Source organism: Scyliorhinus torazame, chromosome 29 (genome assembly GCF_047496885.1).
Source record: "Scyliorhinus torazame isolate Kashiwa2021f chromosome 29, sScyTor2.1, whole genome shotgun sequence".
NCBI classification, from domain to species: domain Eukaryota; kingdom Metazoa; phylum Chordata; class Chondrichthyes; order Carcharhiniformes; family Scyliorhinidae; genus Scyliorhinus; species Scyliorhinus torazame.
This window is the reverse complement of record NC_092735.1, coordinates 219966-244560: the sequence shown is the minus strand read 5'-3', so window position 1 is coordinate 244560 and position 24595 is coordinate 219966.

Below are 24595 nucleotides of genomic sequence, written 5' to 3'. Positions count from 1 at the left end.
CCCTGACTGCCTTTTGATTCTGTCCCCACTTTAATTCAGTCCAACACCCTGCGCCGGTTTTCATCCCCCTGCCTGGTGCTGCTTCTGGCATGCCCTCCCCACTCCCCATTGAGGGTTCATCCCCAGGCTCGGTGGTCATGGTAGAGTGGTGATTGAGGAAAGTGCTGCTGATGGCCCAGAGCGCCACATCGATCCCAAGTCTTGAGTTGTTCGATCTGTTCGTAGTCCATCTAACTTAGCGTGGTGGTAGTTCCATTAAACAGGATGAGGGTATCCTCAACGCGAATATGAGACGTCCACATTCCCAAACCTATTGTCATGGGCAGCTGGATTTGCGGCAGCAGACAGGTTTATTCGGGTGAGGATAAATATAATTTTCTCTGCCGCATTCCTAATCTAACATCCCTGTCGTATTAGACCACGCCAGTTCGGTATGCGGTTGTGCTGCAGACCCACACTTAGCTTTGCGTCATGAAACCTCATCGGGTCCACACGAGATTATGATGACAACCAAGGCAACTCCTTTCTGGCACATGCCACTGTGCCACTACCTCCTGTGCTGCTGGTGTGGGATTTATCTCCGGAGTTAATCAGTGAGGATAACTACACCAGGCAGTTGCTTGACTTATCTGTGAGACAGCAATTATGGCAGCAGATCACACATATGGTAAGAAGTACTTTGCTTTGTCCTTTGCGCTGCCTATGCTGATACAGGTTCATGGCACCATGGCTGGCTCTGCTGTGCAGCTGGGCAGGAAGAAGAATGGCAGGGCTATAGTGATAGGGGACTCAATCGTAAGGGGAATAGACAGGCGGTTCTGCAGACGCAATCGAGACTCCAGGATGGTATGTTGCCTCCCTGGTGCAAGGGTCAAGGATGTCTCGGAGCGGCTGCAGGACATTATGGGGGTGGGGGGGGGGGGGGGAGGGTGAACAGCCAGCTGTTGTGGTGCACATAGGCACCAACGATATAGGTAAAAAACGGGACGAGGTCCTACAAGCTGAATTCAGGGAGTTAGGAGTTAAACTAAAAAGTAGGACCTCAAAGGTAGTAATCTCAGGATTGCTACCAGTGCCACAAGCTAGTCAGAGTAGGAATGTCAGGATAGATAGGATGAATGCGTAGCTCGAGAGATGGTGCAAGAGGGAGGGATTCAAATTCCTGGGGCATTGAATGATTACAGTGCAGAAGGAGGCCATTCAGCCCATTGAGTCTGCACCGGCTCTTGGAAAGAGCACCCTACCCAAAGTCAACACCTCCACCCTATCCCCATAACCCAGTAACCCCACCCAACACTAAGGGCAATTTTGGACAGTAAGGGCAATTTATCATGGCCAATCCACCTAACCTGCACATCTTTGGACTGTGGGAGGAAACCGGAGCACCCGGAGGAAACCCACGCAGACACGGGGAGGATGTGCAGACTCCGCACAGACAGTGACCCAAGCCGGAATCGAACCTGGGACCCTGGAGCTGTGAAGCAATTGTGCTATCCACAATGCTACCGTGCTGCCCCCGGTTCTGGGGGAGGTAGGACCAGTAAAAACCGGACGGTCTGCACCTGGGCAGGATGGAACCGATGTCCTAGCGGGGGTGTTTGCTCGAACTGCTGGGGAGAGTTTAAACTAATGTGGCAGGGGGATGGGAACCAATGCAGGAAGTTGGAAGGTAGTAAAACAGGGACAGAAATAAAAGGCAGTAAGGGGGAAAGTGTGAGGCAGAGTAACCATCGTCAAAAATCAATAAGGGCGACAGTACAAGGTACAGTGACTGAGGGGAGCTCAGTGAATAGGGCCAGGAATACTAAAAGGAATAAAACGGGAAGGGAAAACATTAATGGTAAGCGACGCGGCAGGTTGTTATATGAAGATATGGGTTCAACGAGAAGGAAAATTAGGAGAAACGTTAAAAGGAAATATAACTTAGGAGAGGTTACTGATCGAGGTGTTAAGATTCAAAACAGAGGTAAAAAAAGCCAACATAAATGTACTTTACCTGAATGCTCGTAGTATTCGGAATAATGTAAATTAGTTTATGCCGCAAATCACCGTGAATGACTATGATTTAGTGCCAATTACTGAAACATGGTTAAAGGATGGTCAGGACTGGGAGTTAAATATCCGAGGGTATCAAACTATTCGGAAGGACAGATTGGGTGGTAAGGGAGGTGGTGTAGCTCTGTTATTTAAGGATGATATCCGGGCAATAGTAAGGGATGACATCGGTGCTATGGAGGATAAGGTTGAATCCATTTGGGTGGAAATCAGGAATAGAAAGGCGAAAAAGTCACTGATAGGAGTAATCTATAGGCCACCAAATAGTAACATTATGGTAGGGCAGGCAATAAACAAAGAAATAAAGGATGCATGTAGAAATGGCACAGCAGTTATCATGGGGGATTTTAATCTACATGTCGATTGGTTTAACCAGGTCGGTCAAGGCAGCCTTGATGAGGAGTTAATAGAATGTATTCGCGATTGTTTCCTAGAACAGTATGTAATGGAACATACGAGGGAACAAGCGGTCCTCGGTCTGGTCCTGTGCAATGAGACAGGATTGATTAATGGTCTCATAGTTTGGGATCCTCTCGGAAGGAGCGATCACAATATGGTGGAATTTAAGATACAGATGGAGGGTGAGAAGCTAAAATCAAACACTAGTGTTTTGTGCTTAAACAAAGGAGATTACAATGGGATGAGAGAAGAACTAGCTAAGGTAGACTGGGAGCAAAGACTTTATGGTGAAACAGTGGAGAACCTTCCAAGCAATTTTTCACAGTGCTCAGCAAAGGTTTATAGCAACAAAAATGAAGGACGGTAGAAATAGGAAAAATCGACCATGGATATCGAAGGAAATAATGGAGGGTATCAAATTGAAGGAAAAAGCATACAAAGTGGCAAAGATGAGTGGGAGACCAGAGGACTGGGAAATCTTTAGGGGGCAACAGAAAGCTGCTAAAAAAGCTATAAAGAAGAGTAAGATAGATTATGAGAGTAAACTTGATCAGAATATCAAAACAGATAGTAAAAGTTTCTACAAATACATAAAACAAAAAAGAGTGGCTAAGGTAAATATTGGTCCTTTAGAGGATGAAAAGGAAGATTTAATAATGGGAGATGAGGAAATGGCTGAGGAACTGAACAGGTTTTTGGGTCGGACTTCACAGTGGAAGACTCAAATAACATGCCAGTGACAGATAGAAATGAGGCTATGACAGGTGAGGACCTTGAGAGGATTGTTATCACTAAGGAGGTAGTGATGGGCAAGCTAATGGGGCTAAAGGCATCCCAGAGTGCTAAAAGAGATGGCTAGGGAAATTGCAAATGCAAATTTACCCAAATTCACGAGACTCTGGGATGGTCCCGGTGGATTGGAAATTAGCAAACGTGACACCACTGTTTAAAAAAGGAGGTAGGCAGAAAGCGGGTAATTATAGGCCAGTGAGCTTAACTTCGGTAGTAGGGAAGATGCTGGAATCTATCATCAAGGAAGAAATAGCGAGGCATCTGGATGGAAATTGCCCCATTGGGCAGACGCAGCATGGGTTCATAAAGGGCAGGTCGTGCCTAACTACTTTAGTGGAATTTTTTGAGGACATTACCAGTGCGGTAGATAACGGGGAGCCAATGGATGTGGTATATCTGGTTTTGCAGAAAGCCTTTGACAAGGTGCCACACAAAAGGTTGTTGCATAAGATAAAGATGCATGGTATTAAGGGGAAAGTAGTGGCATGGATAGAGGATTGGTTAATTAATAGAAAGCAAAGAGTGGGGATTAATGGGTGTTTCTCTGGTTGGCAATCAATAGCTAGTGGTGTCCCTCAGGGATCAGTGTTGGGCCCACAACTGTTCACAATTTACATAGATGATTTGGAGTTGGGGACCGAGGGCAATGTGTCCAAGTTTGCAGACGACACTAAGATGAGTGGTAAAGCAAACAGTGCAGAGGTTACCGGAAGTCTGCAGAGGGATTTGGATAGGTTAGGTGAATGAGCTAGAGTCAGGCAGATGGAATACAATGTTGACAAATTTGAGGTTATCCATTTTGGTAGGAATGACAGCAAAAGGGATTATTATTTAAATGATAAAATATTAAAACATGCTGCTGTGCAGAGAGACCTGGGTATCCTAGTGCATGAGTCGCAAAAAGTTGGTTTACAGGTGCAACAGGTGAAAAGTTGGCAAATGGAATTGTGTCCTTCATTGCTAGAGGGATGGAGTTTATGACTAGGGTGGTTATGCTGCAATTATATATGGTGTTAGTGAGGCCACACCTGGAGTATTGTGTTCAGTTTTGGTCTCCTTACTTGAGAAAGGACGTACTGGCACTGGAGGGTGTGCAGAGGAGATTCACTAGGTTAATCCCAGAACTGAAGGGTTTGGTTTACGAGGAGAGGTTGAGTAGACTTGGACTGTACTCGTTGGAATTTAGAAGGATGAGGGGGGGATCTTTTCGAAACATATAAAATTATGAAGGGAATAGATAGGATAGATGCGGGCAGGTTGTTTCCACTGGCGGGTGAAAGCAGAACTAGGGGGCATAGCTTCAAAATAAGGGGAAGTAGATTCAGGACTGAGTTTAGGAGGAACTTCTTCACCCAAAGGGCTATGAACCTATGGTATTCCTTGCCCAGTGAAGCAGTCAAGGCTCTTTCATTAAATGTTTTTAAGATAAAGAAAGATAGTTTTTTGAAGAATAAAGGGATTAAGGGTTATGGTGTTCGGGCCGGAAAGTGGAGCTGAGTCCACAAAAGATCAGCCCTGATCTCATTGAATGGTGGAGCAGGCTCGAGGGGCCAGATGTCCTACTCCTGCTCCTAGTTCTTATGTTCTTATGTTCTAACAGAGACTCTGCAGAACTCAGTGAATGCGTTCAGTGAGGTTAAGAGAGATAAAACACAAGGAGAGTTTACAAATAAAGTCCGCACAGTTGATCTGAGAAAGCAGTGCAAAGAGCAAGGGAAGTCCAGATTAAACTGCATTTACTTCAATGCGAGAGGTCTGACGGGCAGGGCAGGTGAACTCATCGACCTGGGATATGATAGCTATTACTGAAACATGACTAAGGGAAGAGCAGGACTTGTACCTCAATGTGCCAGGGTACAGATGTTTTGGGAAAGTGACCAGGAGGAAAAAGTGTCGGGGGGAGTTTTTGATCAGGGAGTTTATCACGGTAGTACTGAGAGGGTTATATCCGAGGTTTCACCAACTGAGTCTCTATGGGAAGCACTGAAAAATAAGAAGGGAGAGATCATTTTGGTAGGATTGTGCACAGGCCTCCAAATAGTCAGCGGGAAATGGATGAGCAAATATGTAAAGAGAGTACAGATACCTGCAGGATAAATAAGATGGTAATAGTTGGAGAATTTAACTTTCCCAATGTTTACTGGAACAGCCATAGCATTAGAGGCTTGGATGAAGATACAATTGTTGATTGTATTCAGGAGGAATTTATCAAGTAATACGTGAATGATCCGACTAAAGAGGTGGAAAAACCTGACCTCCTCCTGGGAAATAAGGAAGGGCAGGTGACAGAAGTGTTAGTGAGGGATCACTTTGGGACCAGTGACCATAATTTCATTAGTTTTAAGATGGCTATGGAGAATGATAGGTATGGCCCAAAAGTTAAAATTCTAAATTGGGGCAAGGCCAATTTTGATGTTTTTGGACAGGAACTTTCAAAAGTTGATTAGTGGAGTCTGTTGGCAGTCAAAGGCACGGCTGGTAAGTGGTAGTCTTTGGAAAGTGTGTTAACCAGGGTTCAGGGTAAGCACATTCCTTTTAGGATGAAGGGCAAAGTTGGTAGAAATAGTCAAACCTGGATGATTCGGGATATTGAGACTCTGGTCAAAGATAACAAGGAGGCAGATGACAGGCATCCGCAGCTGGGCTCAAACGGATCCCATGAATAGGTAAGAAGCTGTCAGATAGAATTAAGAGACAAATCTAGAAGGCAACATGGAAACCTAAGATTGCTTTGGCAGATAAAGCAAAGGATAATTCAAAAAGCTTCTACAATTGCTTAAAGGGCATAAGAGTAACTTGCGAGAGAGCAGGGCCTCTTGAGGGTCTACAAGGTCGTCTATGTGCTGATGCACAAGAGATTGGTAAGGTCCTAAATTAATACTTCCCATCAGTATTTTACATTTTACTGCTGAGAAAGGCATGGATGTTAGGGAACTTGGGGAAATAAATACTGATGTCTTGAGGCGAGTACATATTACAGAGAAGCAGGTGCGGGAAGTCTTAAAGCGCATCGCGGTAGATAAATCCCCGGGACTTGATGAAACCATGAACCCCCTACCCAGGAAGATGTGGGAGGTCAGTAGGCTGATGAATTTACAGATGGAGTTTTGTTTAGAAAAAGTGCGGTGATACATTTTGGTAGTTCTAAGCGGAGCAGGACCTACTCAGTTAATGGTAGGGTGTTGGGGAGAGTTACAGAACAAAGAGCTCTCGGAGAACAGGTTCATAGCTCCTTGAAAGTGGAGTCACAGTTGAACAGGGTGATGAAAAAGACACCCTGCATGCTTGGTTTCGTTGGTCAGAATACAGGAGTTGGGACGCTTGTTGAAGTTGTACACGACATTAGTACGGCCACACCTGGAATGCTGTGTTCAGTTCTGGTCACTCTATTATAGAAAGGATATGATTAAAATAGGAAGTGTGCAGAAAATATTAACCAGGATGCTACCTGGAATTGATGGTTTGAGTTATAAGGAGAGGCTGGATAGACTGGGACTTTTTTCCGTGTACTGTAAGAGGCTTAGGGGTGATCTTATAGAGGTCTAGAAAATAATCAGGGGCATAGATAAGGTAGATCGTCAACATCTTTTCCCAAAGGTAGGGGTGTCTAAAACTAGAGGGCATAGGTTTAAGGTGAGAGAAGAGAGATAGAAAAAGGTCTAGCGGGCAATGTTTTCACACAGAGGGTGGGGAGTGTCTGGAACGGTCTGCCAGAGGCAGTAGTGGAGGCGTGTACAATGGGCCTAATGTGGGCAATTGGGACTAGCTTCGTGGTTAAAAAATGGTAGCATTGGTCATGTTGGGCCGAAGGGCCTGTTTTCATGCTGTAAACCTCTCTGACTCTCTGACTCCAAATCGAAGAATGAGGCGTCAAGCTGCTGAAGTTTTAATACAGATCTACTTGCAAAGAGAATAGGTGGAGCTACGCGATTCCAAACAAACATATAATCTATGTTCGGCAGTCCTGCCACGTCCAGCCGTGTATCGTGGTGGACAAATATACAAAGCACTGGAATCAGGGGCTTCACGAAGTGCCCCCATCCTCAACGGTCAAGTAGGCCAGCACATCTGTGCAAATGCAAAGGCCGAAGTGTTCTAAACATCTTCAGACAGCCAGACAGGTGTCGAGCGGTGAATCTTGAAAACGTGTGCCCCATAACTGGCCGCACGCCCTGGCCAAGCCGCCCCATTGTAGCTACAACATTGTTGCAGCTTACCTTCATTGAACAGGGAATCGAGTATAAAACCTGGTAAGTCATGCGACAGTTGTACAGAACCACGATAAGGCCGCACTTGGAATATTGCGCACAATTGTGCTTGCCACACTACCAGAAGGATGTGGAGGCTTTGCAGAGGGTGCAGCGGAATTTTACCAGGATGTCGCCTGGTTTGGAGGGCGTTAGCCATGTGGAGAGGATGAATAGACGCGGACTGTTTTTATTCGGAAGACGGAGGTAGAGGGGTGACCTGATAGAGGGCCACAAAATTATGAGGGGCATAGATAGTGATGATGGGCAGGCACTCTTTACCCAGAGTGGAGGGGTCCATCACCAGGGGGCATAGGTTTAATGTCCATGGGGCAAAGTTTAGAGGAGATGTGCGAGGCATGTTTTTTACACAGAGGGTGGTGAGCGCCTGGAACGCGTTGCCAGGGGAGGCTGTGGAAGCAGTTACATTAACGGTGTTTAAAAGGCATCTTGACAAACACATGGATAGGACGGGTATAGAGGTATATGGCACAAGGAAGTGCTAAGAGGTTTGCAAAGGTTGGTATCATGACCGTGTCAAATGGATGTACCTTTAAGAAATTAGATGTTTATCAAATAGCTGCAGTGATGTCAGTGTGTGGGTGGAGTTGGGCTGTCTGTCTTTCACTTTCGTTTTTGAGCTGGCAGCTGCAGTGTGTTTTTGGTTTCGTTTTCAGAGGTGGAGAGCTGCATTCAAAACAAGCAGCTGTATAATGATCTCCCTCTCCACCAGCTGAAGGGTGTTTCCAGATCATTGATGATTTCAAAGTAAAACCTGTTTCTGTAGAGCATTTAAACCTGCTGTCTATTTTTAAAAAGGAATCGACTTCTGGATGTTGTTTGGTAGATATTAAGTGTTATCTATAAAGTATTGTAAATGTGGAGTTACGTGTGTTGCTTGTTGATAAACTGTTTACTGTGCATTTATAAAATGTTAACTGGATTCATGGAATAAACATTGTTTTGTTTTGAACATACTTTAGCGCTCTGCTGCACCACACCTGTAAAGTGGGTCCTTGTGCTCCCCATAACGAAACTCTATTTTAAGTTGTGGGTCAGGTGAACTTCATGATATACTTTGGGGTTCTCTAAACCTTGGCCCTTAATAATGGGTACAAGCTTGGAGGGTCGTAAGGCCTGCTCCTGTGCTGTATTGTTCTTTGTTCTTTGTATTCGTATCTATTCTGTAACGTGGAAATTGCCCAGATATGACCCGTACACATGTAAAAAGACAAGTATCAATTATGGGCCCGTCAAGCTACCTCGGTCATGAGCAAAGTGGTGGAGGGGTCATCAACATTCCAACCAAGCATCACTTACTCAGCAATAACTTGCACACGGACGCTCAGTTTGGTGCAGTGAATGTAACTGATCTCCTGGCCGCAGAATGAAAAATGAAAATCGCTTATTGTCACAAGTGGGCTTCAAATGAAGTTACTGGGAAAAGTCCCTAGTCGCTACATTCCGGCGCCTTTTGGCGAGGCTGGCACGGGAATTGAACCCGCGCTGCTTATCTTGTTCTACTTTACAAGCCAGCTCTTTAACCCACTGTGCTAAACCAGCCCCTCACGGATCGCTTTAAACATTGACAAAATAGCTGAATGACAGCTGTGAGTCGAGAGTGACGGTCCCTGATATCAGGGTCCATCTGACCGAGTTTGGCATCCATGATCCCGAGGAAAATTATAGTCAATGGAAATCAGTGGGAGGTGCCTCCATCGGTTGGTGTCATATTTTGCACAGCGAAAGATGGTTGTTGATATTCAATAATCTAATTTCCAGGGTATCACTGCAGACATTTCTCAGGGTAGTGCCCTAGCTCCAGACATCTCCAGTTATTTCATCCATAACCTTCCTTTCATCCTCTGGTCAGGAGTGGCAACGTTTTTTCGAAGAGGCCACAAAGATGATTGATGCAGGTAGGGCAGTGGATGTTGTCTATATGGAATTCAGTAAGGCATTGACAAGGTCCCTCATGGTAGACTAGTACAAAAGATGAAGTCACACGGGATCAGGGGTGAGCTGGCAAGGTGGATACAGAACTGGCTAGGCCATAGAAGGCAGAGAGTAGCAATGGAAGGATGCTTTTCTAACTGGAGGGCTGTGACTAGTGGTGTTCCGCAGGGATCAGTGCTGGGACCTTTGCTGTTCGTAGTATATATAAATGATTTGGAGGAAAATATAACTGGTCTGATTAGTAAGTTTTCAGATGACACAAAGGTTGGTAGAATTGCGGATAGCGATGAGGACTGTCAGAGGATACAGCAGGATTTAGATTGTTTGGACACTTGGGCGGAGAGATGGCAGATGGAGTTTAATCCGGAGAAATGTGAGGTAATGCATTTTGGAAGGTCTAATGCAGGTAGGGAATATACAGTGAATGGTAGAACCCTCAAGAGTATTGAAAGTCAGAGAGATCTAGGTGTACAGGTCCACAGGTCACTGAAAGGGGCAACACTGGTGGAGAAGGTAGTCAAGAAAGCATACGGCATGCTTGCCTTCATTGGCCGGGGCATTGAGTATAAGAATTGGCAAGTCATGTTGCAGCTGAATAGAACCTTAGTTAGGCCACACCTGGAGTACAGTGTTCAATTCTGGTCGCCACACTACCAGAAGGATGTGGAGGCTTTAGAGAGGGTTCAGAAGAGATTTACCAGAATGTTGCCTGGTATGGAGGGCATTAGCTATGAGGAGCGGTTGAATGAACTCGGTTTGTTCTCACTGGAACGGCGGAGGTTGAGGGGCGACCTGATAGAGGTATACAAAATTATGAGGGGCATAGACAGAGTGGATAGTCAGAGGCTTTTCCCCAGGGTAGAGGGGTCAATTACTAGGGGGCATAGGTTTAAGGTGAGAGGGGCAAGGTTTAGAGGAGATGTACGAGGCAAGTTGTTTACACAGAGGGTAGTGGGTGCCTGGAACTCACTACCGGAGGAGGTAGTGGAAGCAGGGACGATAGTGACATTTAAGGGGCATCTTGACAAATATATGAATAGGATGGGAATAGACGGACACGGACCCAGGAAGTGTAGAAGATTGTAGTTTAGTCGGGCAGCACGATCGGCACGAGCTTGGAGGGCCGAAGGGTCTCTTCCTGTGCTGTACATTTCTTTGTTCTTTGTTCTTTGTTCACAAATGACTGCAACTCCCACTCGCATTTGCTTCCTGACTTAATCCGAACTCTCGCAACTCCCTCTGCCTGCTCTCGCTTTCTGCCTCTTGGGATCCTTATTTTATTACCTCAATGTTCTTGCACTTTCCCTATTAATTTGGCTCTTTCATTTTCTCTCTGATCTTGCACTCTGCCACTTAAAATCATTTTTATCACGGTTTATCCTTTCTCCACGTTTCCAATTTATTTCCAGTTCGGTACTTACCTCATAGCGGCGCAAACGGTTTGAAAGACAAGACAGCAGATACCTGGAGATAGCAGCCCCAAGAGGTTCCCCTCCATGTTATGATGCTGGCTTGGGAAAATATTGCAATTCCTTCTCCGTCCTGGATCAGAATCTTTGCATTCCGAATCCTCCTCCCCAGCCAAACGGCGCACCAGGTGTATTTACAGGTCAGAGCCTGCCGCAGTTCAATAAATCACTTCACCACCAACTTCCCAAGGGCAGGAGGAGATGGCGAATCAATGTGGGTCCAGCGGGCTATCCCTAAACACATAAGAAAACATTTAATTGCTTATCCGTCTAAATAGTTGTGTTTGGGAGCATATTCCTCATTCCTCGGTTGACCTCTGCTGTCGATGTAGAATGGCTAATGTTTGGATCTCAGAGAGGAAAATATATGGTCTGTTGCATGAGATGAAATTCCACATCGATGCATCATCTGAGGGATCTTCTGCACCGGTGGTTCTTACGTTCCCCGCGGTAAATTCTGGCTTTTTTCCTGATTCGTTATCTTTCTGTCAACAATTACAGCTCTCCAAGGCAAATGTTCTGTACCATTGCCGTCCCAGTACATGGCACTCAAACAATTCTGCCCTTCCCAAGAACACATCCCTTCTCAGTATTTCCTTCCTCTCCCTCCACCCTGCCATCCTGCAGTCTTAGAACTGTTGACAAAATAATCTATTTTTCTGCTGTTCTGTGTCATGTGATTGTCACTTCAAGAAATGTTTGTCTGCTCAAGCACCTGTAGTGATGTCAGAGTGTGGGTGGAGTTGAGCTCTGTCTCTGCTTTTAATTTCGCTTTGAAGAAAAGCTTGGGAGTGTCTGTGTTTGTTGATTTCGTTTTAGTGTTGGAGCTGAAGCCAGCCAAAAAAAGTGTAATTTCCATCTCTCTGCAATCTAACAAGACTATCTCTAGATCATTTGGTGAATTCAAAGTGATAACTGCTCTCAGTAGAGAATTTCAAGCTGATGCGCTTCTGTAAAAAGGATTTTTATCTTATGGATGTTAAAAGGAAAGTGTAAGGATTACTTAGAGTGTTGTATTCTTTGGGGGTGTATTTGAATTGACGGTTGCTAAGATGTTCACTGTATGTTTTAAAAAGGTTAACTGAATTCATACAATAAACATTGTTTTGCTTTAAAAATTACGTTTAAATTTCTGCTGTCCCACACCTATAGAGTGGGCCGTGTGCTCCACATACCACAATCTAGTAAATGTCGTGGGTCAGGTGAACACCATGATGCACTTTGGGATTCTCTAAACCCTGGCCCATAACAAATTGGGAGCTCGTCCGGGATAAAAGCCTATCTATTGGATTGGCTTAGTGAACTTAAAGACAATGAAGGGTGAGCATATTGTGGTTGCTTTTCAGGTGTGGTATTCTAGTTTAAGTGGGGAATGTGTTGTGGACAATGGCTGTTTCAGGGGCTCTGAAGTTTTTGGAGGTGGAGACGGTCACACGCAGTACCTTACGGACAGAGTCTAAAAACAGGCTATTAGAGTTGGCAAAAACATTGCAGTTAACTCTACCTGACAAAATGCGAAAAGGTGAGGTAATTATGGCGGTGGTTAAGCATTTAAAGTTGCCCGAGATAGAGTTTGACTCATTGGAAATGGCAAAAAAATCAGTTACAAATTAAACAAATAGACCATGAGAAAGAATTAAAGCAGCTTCAATACGAAAGAGAGAGAGAGGAAAAAGAAAGAGATATAGAGTAAAAAGAAAAAAGAGAGCGAAGAAAGGAAAACAGAATTCTGCCCTAGCAGAACAAAAAGAAAGAGAAAGCGAAAGGTCAGGGGAAAATATAATGAGTGAGAGTTTGAACTTCAGAAAATGGCCATGAGACATGACAGTCAGTTAAAATTGGCAGATGTAAAGGGAAACGTACAGTTGGAGGATGGTGATGAGGATAGTGAGAAAGAGCGTCATCGTCGAAGGCTTGGTGGGGATCTATTTAAATATGACCAAGCATTGCCAAGGTTTGATGAGAAGGAGGTAGAAGACTTTTTCATTTCATTTGAGAAGGTAGCTAAACAAATGAAATGGCCACAGGACATGTGGGTGTTACTGATTCAAACAAAGCTGGTAGGTAGAGCTAGTGAAGTGTTTGCATCACCACCGGAGGAGGTATCTGGGACGTATGAGGAGGTGAAAAAATCCATCCTAGGTGCATATGAACTAGTGCCTGAAGCCGACAGACAAAGGTTTAGAAATTTAAGGAAATAACTTGGTCAAAATACATGGAATTTGAAAGGATCAGAGTAATTTTGATAGGTGGATAAGGGCTTTGAAAATGGATCAAATGTATGAAGCTGTCTGAGAAATTAAACTTTTGGAGGAGTTTAAAAATTCAATTCCTGATGTAGTGAAAACTCTTGTGGAAGAACAGAGGGTTAAAACTGCGAGGTTAGCAGAAGAAATCGCTAGGCCATAGAAGGCAGAGGGTAGCAATGGAGGGATGCTTTTCTAATTGGAGGGCTGTGACCAGTGGTGTTCCACAGGGATCAGTGCTGGGACCTTTGCTCTTTGTAGTATATATAAATGATTTGGAGGAAAATGTAACTGGTCTGATTAGTAAGTTTGCAGACGACACAAAGGTTGGTGGAATTGCGGATAGCGATGAGGACTGTCTGAGGATACAGCAGGATTTAGATTGTCTGGAGACTTGGGCGGAGAGATGGCAGATGGAGTTTAACCTGGACAAATGTGAGGTAATGCATTTTGGAAGGGCTAATGCAGGTAGGGAATATACAGTGAATGGTAGAACCCTCAAGAGTATTGAAAGTCAAAGAGATCTAGGAGTACAGGTCCACAGATCACTGAAAGGGGCTACACAGGTGGAGAAGGTAGTCAAGAAGGCATACGGCATGCTTGCCTTCATTGGCCGGGGCATTGAGTATAAGAATTGGCAAGTCATGTTGCAGCTGTATAGAACCTTAGTTAGGCCACACTTGGAGTATAGTGTTCAATTCTGGTCGCCACACTACCAGAAGGATGTGGAGGCTTTAGAGAGGGTGCAGAAGAGATTTACCAGAATGTTGCCTGGCATGGAGGGCATAAGCTATGAGGAGCGATTGAATAAACTCGGTTTGTTCTCACTGGAACGAAGGAGGTTGAGGGGCGACCTGATAGAGGTATACAAAATTATGAGGGGCATAGACAGAGTGGATAGTCAGAGGCTTTTCCCCAGGGTAGAGGGGTCAATTACTAGGGGGCATAGGTTTAAGGTGAGAGGGGCAAAGTTTAGAGTAGATGTACGAGGCAAGTTTTTTACGCAGAGGGTAGTGGGTGCCTGGAACTCACTACCGGAGGAGGTAGTGGAGGCAGGGACGATAGGGACATTTAAGGGGCATCTTGACAAATATATGAATAGGATGGGAATAGAAGGATACGGACCCAGGAAGTGTAGGAGATTGTAGTTTAGTCGGGCAGTATGGTCGGCACGGGCTTGGAGGGCCGAAGGGCCTGTTCCTGTGCTGTACATTTCTTTGTTCTTTGTTCTTTGTTCTTATGATTATGAATTAGTTCATAAATCAAAGCTTGGTTTCCGACATCAGTTTCAGCGGATAGAAACTGGGGACATGAGAAATACGCTGGTAAAGGTAAAGGTGATCTGATGTGAGATAATAAGGAGAGTGCACCTCAGATTCAAAAGGAAATCCAGGAGGGTGGAAGAGACATGAAAAGTTTAAAATGTTTTCACTGTGATAAACTAGGCCATGTAAAGTCACAGTGTTGGTGGTTGAAGAAAAGCACTGGCAAGGCTGATGTGCGAGAACAGGATAAGACAGTGGGGTTTGTTAAAGTGGTAAAGGAAAGCCCAAGTGAAGCAAAGGAGGTGCAAAAGATTGTACAGCCTGATCAAGAGGTGATTGATAAGAAGCTGCCAGATCTCTTTAAAGAATTTATTTGTGTGGGCAAAGTGTGTTATACGTTTAGCTGCTGTATAAAGAGTCAAATGTTCTGCTCCTTTTCCACAAACGCCTTTAATTCACTTCAACTGACTCTGCACAAAACGCTAACATCACATCACCTGACACAAAGGCCACCTGAAGCCCCTTTACATATCAGTGCCAATTATTGGATACTGAACATAAATGAGACAACTAGTTGGAATGTCTGCGAACACATTATTTAACTGTCACCCCTTCCTTGGAGAAAAGAAGTAATGAGGTGAAAATAAAATTGCAAGAAACTCAAAAACATTTTTGGAAGAAAAAAAACCAGTCACATAAACAGACGTCCTTCATTCACAATATCCAAAAGTTTCTGTGAGCTAGCCCTTTTTATAAAACAGTCTGACAATTGATAGCTCCTGTCAATCCATTAAATTTTTGCTATTTCCCCTCTGTCCAACATCTGCTTCAAACTTGCGATGTCTATCCTTAACCTTGTTTCATTGTTAATTTTTGTAGAGTGCACATTTTCCCACAGGGATTTATTGTCAATGTGACATTCAATAGGTATATTACCCAAATCCCCTAATCCCAAAATTTCTGTCAATATCTGAGATATATAAAAGGCCATATCCACCGCCTCTACAAGGCTTAACGTCTCAGCAGCCAAAGTGCTTTTGACCACTCTCCCTATTAATTTGTTTCCCACACAAGAAGGCAACATTCACCATTGTTCCCCAAAAGGAAAATTATAGAACCTTCTGCGCTTCAAAGCCCATCACATAAATTTGCATAGGACGCATCACTATAAACTATGAATTTCAAGTGCCTAAGGTCACCTGAAACCGGAACCACAAAACACACTTCTGCATTTTTAGTTTGACCAACGCTTTATTTGCTCTTATTATGTCTTCCACTTTGGGGTCATTCATTTTTGTACGCAAATCTAAGACATCAAAACTCACGTCCGGTCTAGTTTGTCTACCTAACCAATTCAGTTGCCCAATTAAACTTCGCAGTTGATCTTTTTCCATATTTGAAACCATTGCGTCTTTTTGTGAAACCCGGCCACGGCTAATTGCTACGGGGTTGATACTTTCCAAATAAGATTGCTGACGTAAAGTTGCCCCCAACTTAGTCTGTCCGATTTCCAGTCCAATATACTTAAATGCACCAGAAGCATTGAAAACAGAGAGAGGAGAGACAGCCGGGAGAGTCAAAAAAAGTGCGAGAGGAGAGACATAGAACATAGAGAACATAGAACATTTCAGCGCAGTACAGGCCCTTCGGCCCTCGATGTTGCGCCGACCTGTGAAACCACTCTAAAGCCCATCTACACTATTCCCTTATGGTCCATATGTCCATCCAATGACCATTTGAATGCCCTTAGTGTTGGCGAGTCCACTACTGTTGCAGGCAGGGCATTCCACACCCTGAGTAAAGTACCTACCTCTGACGTCTGTCCTATATCTATCTCCCCTCAATTTAAAGGGATATCCCCTCGTGCTAGACATCACCATCCGAGGAAAAAGCCTCTCACTGTCCACCCTATCCAATCCTCTGATCATCTTGTCTGCCTCAATTAAGTCACCTCTTAACCTTCTTCTCTCTAACGAAAACGGACACAGCGCGAGAAGAGAGACAGACGGGGGAGTGAAAACAGCGCGAGCGGAGAGACAGCCGGGAGAGTGAAAACAGCACGGGAGGAGAGACAGCTGGTGGGGGGGGGGGGTTGAAAACAGCGCGGGAGGAGAGAGAGCCGGGACAGTGAAAACAGCGCAGGAGGAGAGACAGCCGGGACATTGAAAACAGCGCGAGAGGAGAGACAGCCGGGACAGTGAAAACAGCGCGGGAGGAGAGAGAGCCGGGACAGTGAAAACAGCGCGGGAGGAGAGACAGCCGGGAGAGTGAAAACAGCGCGAGAGGAGAGACAGCCGGTGGGGGGGGGGGGGGGGGGGTTGAAAACAGCGCGGGAGGAGAGAGAGCCGGGACAGTGAAAACAGCGCGGGAGGAGAGAGAGCCGGGAAAGTGAAAACAGCGCAGGAGGAGAGACAGCCGGGACATTGAAAACAGCGCGAGAGGAGAGAGAGCCGGGACAGTGAAAACAGCGCGGGAGGAGAGACAGCCGGGAGAGTGAAAACAGCGCGGGAGGTGAGTGAGCCGGGACATTGAAAACAGCGCGGGAGGAGAGAGAGCCGGGACAGTGAAAACAGTGCAGGAGGAGAGTGAGCCGGGACAGTGAAAACAGCGCGGGAGGAGAGTGAGCTGGGACAGTGAAAACAGCGCGGGAGGAGAGACAGCCGGGAGAGTGAAAATAGCGCGGGAGGAGAGTGAGCCGGGACATTGAAAACAGCGCGAGAGGAGAGACAGTTGGGAGAGTGAAAACAGCGCGGGAGGAGAGTGAGCCGGGACAGTGAAAACAGTGCGGGAGGAGAGACCGCCTGGGGAGTGAAAACAGCGAGAGAGGAGAGAGAGCCGGGACATTGAAAACAGCGCGGGAGGAGAGTGAGCCGGGACAGTGAAAACAGCGCGGGAGGAGAGACAGCCGGGAGAGTGAAAACAGCGCGGGAGGAGAGTGAGCCGGGACAGTGAAAACAGTGCGGGAGGAGAGACCGCCTGGGGAGTGAAAACAGCGAGAGAGGAGAGAGAGCCGGGACATTGAAAACAGCGCGGGAGGAGAGACAGCCGCGACAGGGAAAACAGCGCGAGAGGAGTGACAGCCGGGACAGTGAAAACAGCGCGGGAGGAGAGTGAGCCGGGACAGTGAAAACAGCGCGGGAGGAGAGACAGCCGGGAGAGTGAAAGCAGCGCAAGAGGAGAGAGAGCCGGGACAGTGAAAACAGCGCGGGAGGAGAGAGAGCCGGGACAGTGAAAACAGCGCGGGAGGTGAGACAGCCGGGACATTGAAAACAGCGCGAGAGGAGAGACAGTCGGGACAGTGAAAACAGCGCGAGAGGAGAGACAGCCGGGACAGTGAAAACAGCGCTGGAGGAGAGTCAGTTGGGACAGTGAAAACAGCGCGAGAGGAGAGACAGTCGGGACAGTGAAAACAGCGCAGGAGGAGAGACAGTCGGGGGAGTGAAAACAGTGCGGGAGGAGAGACAGCCGGGACAGTGAAAACAGCGCGAGAGGAGAGACAGCCGGGACAGTGAAAACAGCGCTGGAGGAGAGTCAGTTGGGACAGTGAAAACAGCGCGAGAGGAGAGACAGTCGGGACAGTGAAAACAGCGCGGGAGGTGAGACAGCCGGGACATTGAAAACAGCGCGAGAGGAGAGACAGTCGGGACAGTGAAAACAGCGCGAGAGGAGAGACAGCCGGGACAGTGAAAACAGCGCTGGAGGAGAGTCAGTTGGGACAGTGAAAACAGCGCGAGAGGAGAGACAGTCGGGACAGTGAAAACAGCGCGGGAGGTGAGACAGCCGGGACATTGAAAACAGCGCGAGAGGAGAGACAGTCGGGACAGTGAAAACAGCGCGAGAGGAGAGACAGCCGGGACAGTGAAAACAGCGCTGGAGGAGAGTCAGTTGGGACAGTGAAAACAGCGCGAGAGGAGAGACAGTCGGGACAGTGAAAACAGCGCAGGAGGAGAGACAGTCGGGGGAGTGAAAACAGTGCGGGAGGAGAGACAGCCGGGACAGTGAAAACAGCGCGGGAGGAGAGTGAGCCGGGACATTGAAAACAGCGCGAGAGGAGAGACAGTCGGGAGAGTGAAAACAGCGCGGGAGGAGAGACAGCCGGGGGAGTGAAAACAGCGCGAGAGGAGAGACAGTCGGGAGAGTAAAAATAGCGCGGGAGGAGAGACAGCCGGGCAGTGAAAACAGCACGAGAGGAGAGACAGCCGGGAGAGTGAAAACAGCACGAGAGAGGGAGACAGTCGGGAGACGCAGTGGTTGCTGGTTAAGTGTTTTATTTTTACCTGTATTTAAGTTGGGCAGTTGCTAAACCCGAGACACTACACTTGTAGTGTCCCCCAGCCTTCCACCTCCTCTAACCTAAGGGGGTGAGTGAATATCAGGTAAGCTCTATTTTTCTTTTTCTTGTTTTTACCGCAAGTTATCCAGAGGGGATGGCAGGGAAGGCAGTGCAATGTTCCTCCTGCAGAATGTTTGAGGTGAGGGACGCCGACAGTGTCCCTGCTGATTTCATCTGTGGGAAGTGCACCCATCTCCAGCTCCTCAGAAACCGCGTTAGGGAACTGGAGCTCGAGCTGGATGAACCGCATCATTCGGGAGGCAGAGGTGGTCATAGATAGTAGCTTCAGGGATAAGAACATAAGAACTAGGAGCAGGAGTCGGCCATCTGGCCCCTCGAGCCTGCTCCACCATTCAATGAGATCATGGCTGATCTTTTGTGGACTCAGCTCCACTTTCCGGCCCGAACACCATAACCCTTAATCCCTTTATTCTTCAAAAAACTATCTATCTTTATCTTAAAAACATTTAACGAAGGAGCCTCTACTGCTTCACTGGGCAAGGAATTTCATAGATTCACAACCCTTTGGGTGAAGAAATTCCTCCTAAACTCAGTCCTAAATCTACTTCCATTTATTTTGAGGCTATACCCCCTAGTTCTGCTTTCACCCGCCAGTGGAAACAACCTGCCCGCATCTATCCTATCTATTCCCTTCATAATCTTATATGTTTCTATAAGATCCCCCCTCATCCTTCTAAATTCCAACGAGAACAGTCCCATTCTACTCAACCTCTCCGCGTAATCCAACCCCTTCAGCTCTGGGATTAACCTAGTGAATCTCCTCTGCACACCCTCCAGTGCCAGTACGTCCTTTCTCAAGTAAGGAGACCAAAACTGAACACAATACTCCAGGTGTGGCCTCACTAACACCTTATACAATTGCAGCATAACCTCCCTAGTCTTAAACTCCATCCCTCTAGCAATGAAGGACAAAATTCCATTTGTCTTCTTAATCACTTGTTGCACCTGTAAACAAACTTTTTGCGACTCATGCACTAGCACACCCAGGTCTCTCTGCACAGCAGCATGTTTTAATATTTTATCATTTTCATAATAATCCCTTTTGCTGTTATTCCTACCAAAATGGATAACCTCAAATTTGTAAGGGCAGCACGGTAGCATAGTGGATAGCACAATTGCTTCACAGCTCCAGGGTCCCAGGTTCGATTCCGTCTTGGGTCACTGCCTGTGTGGAGTCTGCACATCCTCCCCGTGTGTGCGTGGGTTTCCTCCGGGTGCTCCGGTTTCCTCCCACAGTCCAAAGATGTGCAGGTTAGGTGGATTGGCCATGATAAATTGCCCTTTGTGTCCAAAATTGCCCTTAGTGTTGGGTGGGGCTACTGGGTTAAGGGGATAGGGTGGAGGTGTTGACCTTGGGTAGGGTGCTCTTTCCAAGAGCCGGTGCAGACTCGATGGGCCAAATGGCCTCCTTCTGCACTGTAAATTCTATTCTATTCTATTGTCAACATTGTATTCCATCCGCCAGACATTAGCCCGTTCACTTAGCCTATCCAAATCCCTCTGCAGACTTCCAGTATCCTCTGCACTTTTTGCTTTACCACTTATCTTAGTGTCGTCTGCAAACTTGGACACATTGCCCTTGGTCCCCAACTTCAAATCATCTATGTAAATTGTGAGCAGTTGTGGGCCCAAACACTCACTCCCTGAGGGGCACCACTAGCTACTGATTGCCAACATAGAACATAGAACGATACAGCGCAGTACAGGCCCTTCGGCCCACGATGTTGCACCGAAACAAAAGCCATAGAACATAGAACATAGAACAATACAGCGCAGTACAGGCCCTTCGGCCCACGATGTTGCACCGAAACAAAAGCCATCTAACCTACACTATGCCATTATCATCCATATGTTTATCCAATAAACTTTTAAATGCCCTCAATGTTGGCGAGTTCACTACTGTAGCAGGTAGGGCATTCCACGGCCTCACTACTCTTTGCGTAAAGAACCTACCTCTGACCTCTGTCCTATATCTATTACCCCTCAGTTTAAAGTTATGTCCCCTCGTGCCAGCCATATCCATCCGCGGGAGAAGGCTCTCACTGTCCACCCTATCCAACCCCCTGATCATTTTGTATGCCTCTATTAAGTCTCCTCTTATCCTTCTTCTCTCCAACGAAAACAACCTCAAGTCCGTCAGCCTTTCCTCATAAGATTTTCCCTCCATACCAGGCAACATCCTGGTAAATCTCCTCTGCACCCGCTCCAAAGCCTCCACGTCCTTCCTATAATGCGGTGACCATGTGGGGGGGGGACTTACCAGGGGTAAGCCATGGGGTACGGGCCTCTGGCACGGAGTCTGTCCCTGTTGCTCAGAAGGGAAGGGGGGAGAGGAGCAGAGCATTAGTAAGGGGACTCTATAGTCAGGGGCACAGATAGGAGATTTTGTGGGAGCGTGAGAGACTCACGTTTGGTATGTTGCCTCCCAGGTGCAAGGGTACGTGATGTCTCGGATCGTGTTTTCCGGGTCCTTGGGGGGGAGGGGGAGCAGCCCCAAGTCGTGGTCCACATTGGCACTAACGACATAGGTAGGAAAGGGGGCAAGGATGTCAGGCAGGCTTTCAGGGAGCTAGGATGGAAGCTCAGAACTAGAACAAACAGAGTTGTTATCTCTGGGTTGTTGCCCGTGCCACGTGATAGTGAGATGAGGAATAGGGAGAGAGAGCATTTAAACACGTGGCTACAGGGATGGTGCAGGCGGGAGGGATTCAGATTTCTGGATAACTAGGGCTCTTTCTGGGGAAGGTGGGACCTCTACAGACAGGATGGTCTACATCTGAACCTGAGGGGCACAAATATCCTGGGGGGGAGATTTGTTAGTGCTCTTTGGGGGGGTTTAAACTAATGCAGCAGGGGCATGGGAACCTGGATTGTAGTTTTAGGGTAAGGGAGAATGAGAGTATAGAGGTCAGGAGCACAGATTTGACGTCGCAGGAGGGGGCCAGTGTTCAGGTAGGTGGTTTGAAGTGTGTCTACTTCAATGCCAGGAGTATACGAAACAAGGTAGGGGAACTGGCAACATGGGTTGGTACCTGGGACTTCGATGTTGTGGCCATTTCGGAGACATGGATAGAGCAGGGACAGGAATGGATGTTGCAGGTTCCGGGGTTTAGGTGTTTTAGTAAGCTCAGAGAAGGAGGCAAAAGAAGGGGAGGTGTGGCGCTGCTAGTCAAGAGCAGTATTACGGTGGCAGAGAGGATGCTAGATGGGGACTCTTCTTCCGAGGTAGTATGGGCTGAAGTTAGAAACAGGAAAGGAGAGGTCACCCTGTTGGGAGTTTTTTATAGGCCTCCTAATAGTTCTAGGGATGTAGAGGAAAGGATGGCGAAGATGATTCTGGATAAGAGCGAAAGTAACAGGGTAGTTATTATGGGAGACTTTAACTTTCCAAATATTGACTGGAAAAGATATAGTTCGAGTACAATAGATGGGTCGTTTTTTGTACAGTGTGTGCAGGAGGGTTTCCTGAAACAATATGTTGACAGGCCAACAAGAGGCGAGGCCACGTTGGATTTGGTTTTGGGTAATGAACCAGGCCAGGTGTTGGATTTGGAGGTAGGAGAGCACTTTGGGGACAGTGACCACAATTCGGTGACGTTTACGTTAATGATGGAAAGGGATAAGTATACACCGCAGGGCAAGAGTTATAGCTGGGGGAAGGGCAATTATGATGCCATTAGACGTGACTTGGGGGGGATAAGGTGGAGAAGTAGGCTGCAAGTGTTGGGCACACTGGATAAGTGGGGCTTGTTCAAGGATCCGCTACTGCGTGTTCTTGATAAGTATGTACCGGTCAGGCAGGGAGGAAGGCGTCGAGCGAGGGAACTGTGGTTTACCAAGGAAGTGGAATCTCTTGTTAAGAGGAAGAAGGAGGCCTATGTGAAGATGAAGTGTGAAGTTTCAGTTGGGGCGATGGATAGTTACAATGTAGCGAGGAAAGATCTAAAGAGAGAGCTAAGACGAGCAAGGAGGGGACATGAGAAGTATTTGGCAGGCAGGATCAAGGAAAACCCAAAAACTTTCTATAGGTACGTCAGGAATAAATGAATGACTAGGGAAAGAGTAGGACCAGTCAAGGACAGGGATGGGAAGTTGTGTGTGGAGTCTGAAGAGATAGGCGAGATACTAAATGAATATTTTTCGTCAGTATTCACTCAGGAAAAAGATAATGTTGTGGAGGAGAATGCTGAGCCCCAGGCTAATAGAATAGATGGCATTGAGGTACGTAGGGAAGAGGTGTTGGCAATTGTGGACAGGCTGAAAATAGATAAGTCCCCGGGACCTGATGGGATTTATCCAAGGATTCTCTGGGAGGCCAGGGAAGAGATTGCTGGACCTTTGGCTTTGATTTTTATGTCATCATTGGCTACAGGAATAGTGCCAGAGGACTGGAGGACAGCAAATGTGGTCCCTTTGTTCAAAAAGGGGAGCAGAGACAACCCCGGCAACTATAGACCGGTGAGCCTCACGTCTGTAGTGGGTAAAGTCTTGGAGGGGATTATAGGAGACAAGATTTATAATCATCTAGATAGGAATAATATGATCAGGGATAGTCAACATGGCTTTGTGAAGGGTAGGTCATGCCTCACAAACCTTATTGAGTTCTTTGAGAAGGTGACTGAACAGGTAGATGAGGGTAGAGCAGTTGATGTGGTGTATATGGATTTCAGCAAAGCGTTTGATAAGGTTCCCCATGGTAGGCTATTGCAGAAAATACGGAGGCTGGGGATTGAGGGTGATTTAGAGATGTGGATCAGAAATTGGCTATCTGAAAGAAGACAGAGGGTGGTGGTTGATGGGAAATGTTCAGAATGGAGTACAGTCACAAGTGGAGTACCACAAGGATCTGTTCTGGGGCCGTTGCTGTTGGTCATTTTTATCAATGACCTAGAGGAAGGCGCAGAAGGGTGGGTAAGTAAATTTGCAGACGATACTAAAGTCGGTGGTGTTGTCGATAGTGTGGAAGGATGTAGCAGGTTACAGAGGGATATAGATAAGCTGCAGAGCTGGGCTGAGAGGTGGCAAATGGAGTTTAATGTAGAGAAGTGTGAGGTGATTCACTTTGGAAGGAATAACAGGAATGCGGAATATTTGGCTAATGGTAAAGTTCTTGAAAGTGTGGATGAGCAGAGGGATCTAGGTGTACATAGATCCCTGAAAGTTGCCACCCAGGTTGATCGGGTTGTGAAGAAGGCCTATGGAGTGTTGGAGAGACATTGGAGGAACGGCTTTGTCGTGAGATTTTAAGAGGGTAAATAAATCGATTTCTTGCGCACCGTGGCACCAATACAATTTAAGGTTCAGAGGGAATGAGGAAGGATTTAACACAAGATGGCATCTGTTCACATACCACTTTAATGAATTCGCTTCAGTCAGCAGCCAAAATTGAGGGGGGGGAGGCAGGTAGATAGTTGATTGATTGTTGTCTGTTTGTTGGAATGATTGCTAAATGTTACGTAGTCGATTTCGGCGGGAGAACTGCTGGTGAGTCAGTTTCAGCGGGAGCAGTGCGGAAGTGGTTGCTGGGAGGTAAGTCTGTCCTTTAAAAGCACTTGTCTTTGCAGGGGCAGGCCAGTCGATTTTGGCGGGAGTGGAGCTGGCTGGTTAGTCAATTTCAGCAGGAGCTGAGAATTAAAAAAAAAAAAAATTAGTGTTTTAGGCGGGAACAGGAAGTCGACCCGCGGACTTCTGGGAAGACCCTCACCAATAAATTCTGGTGGAGAGGAAACCCGAGACACTACACGTGTAGTGTCTCCCACCTGCCCTCCTCCTGTAACCTAATAATAAAACCATTGGTCTGAGGTAAGTACCA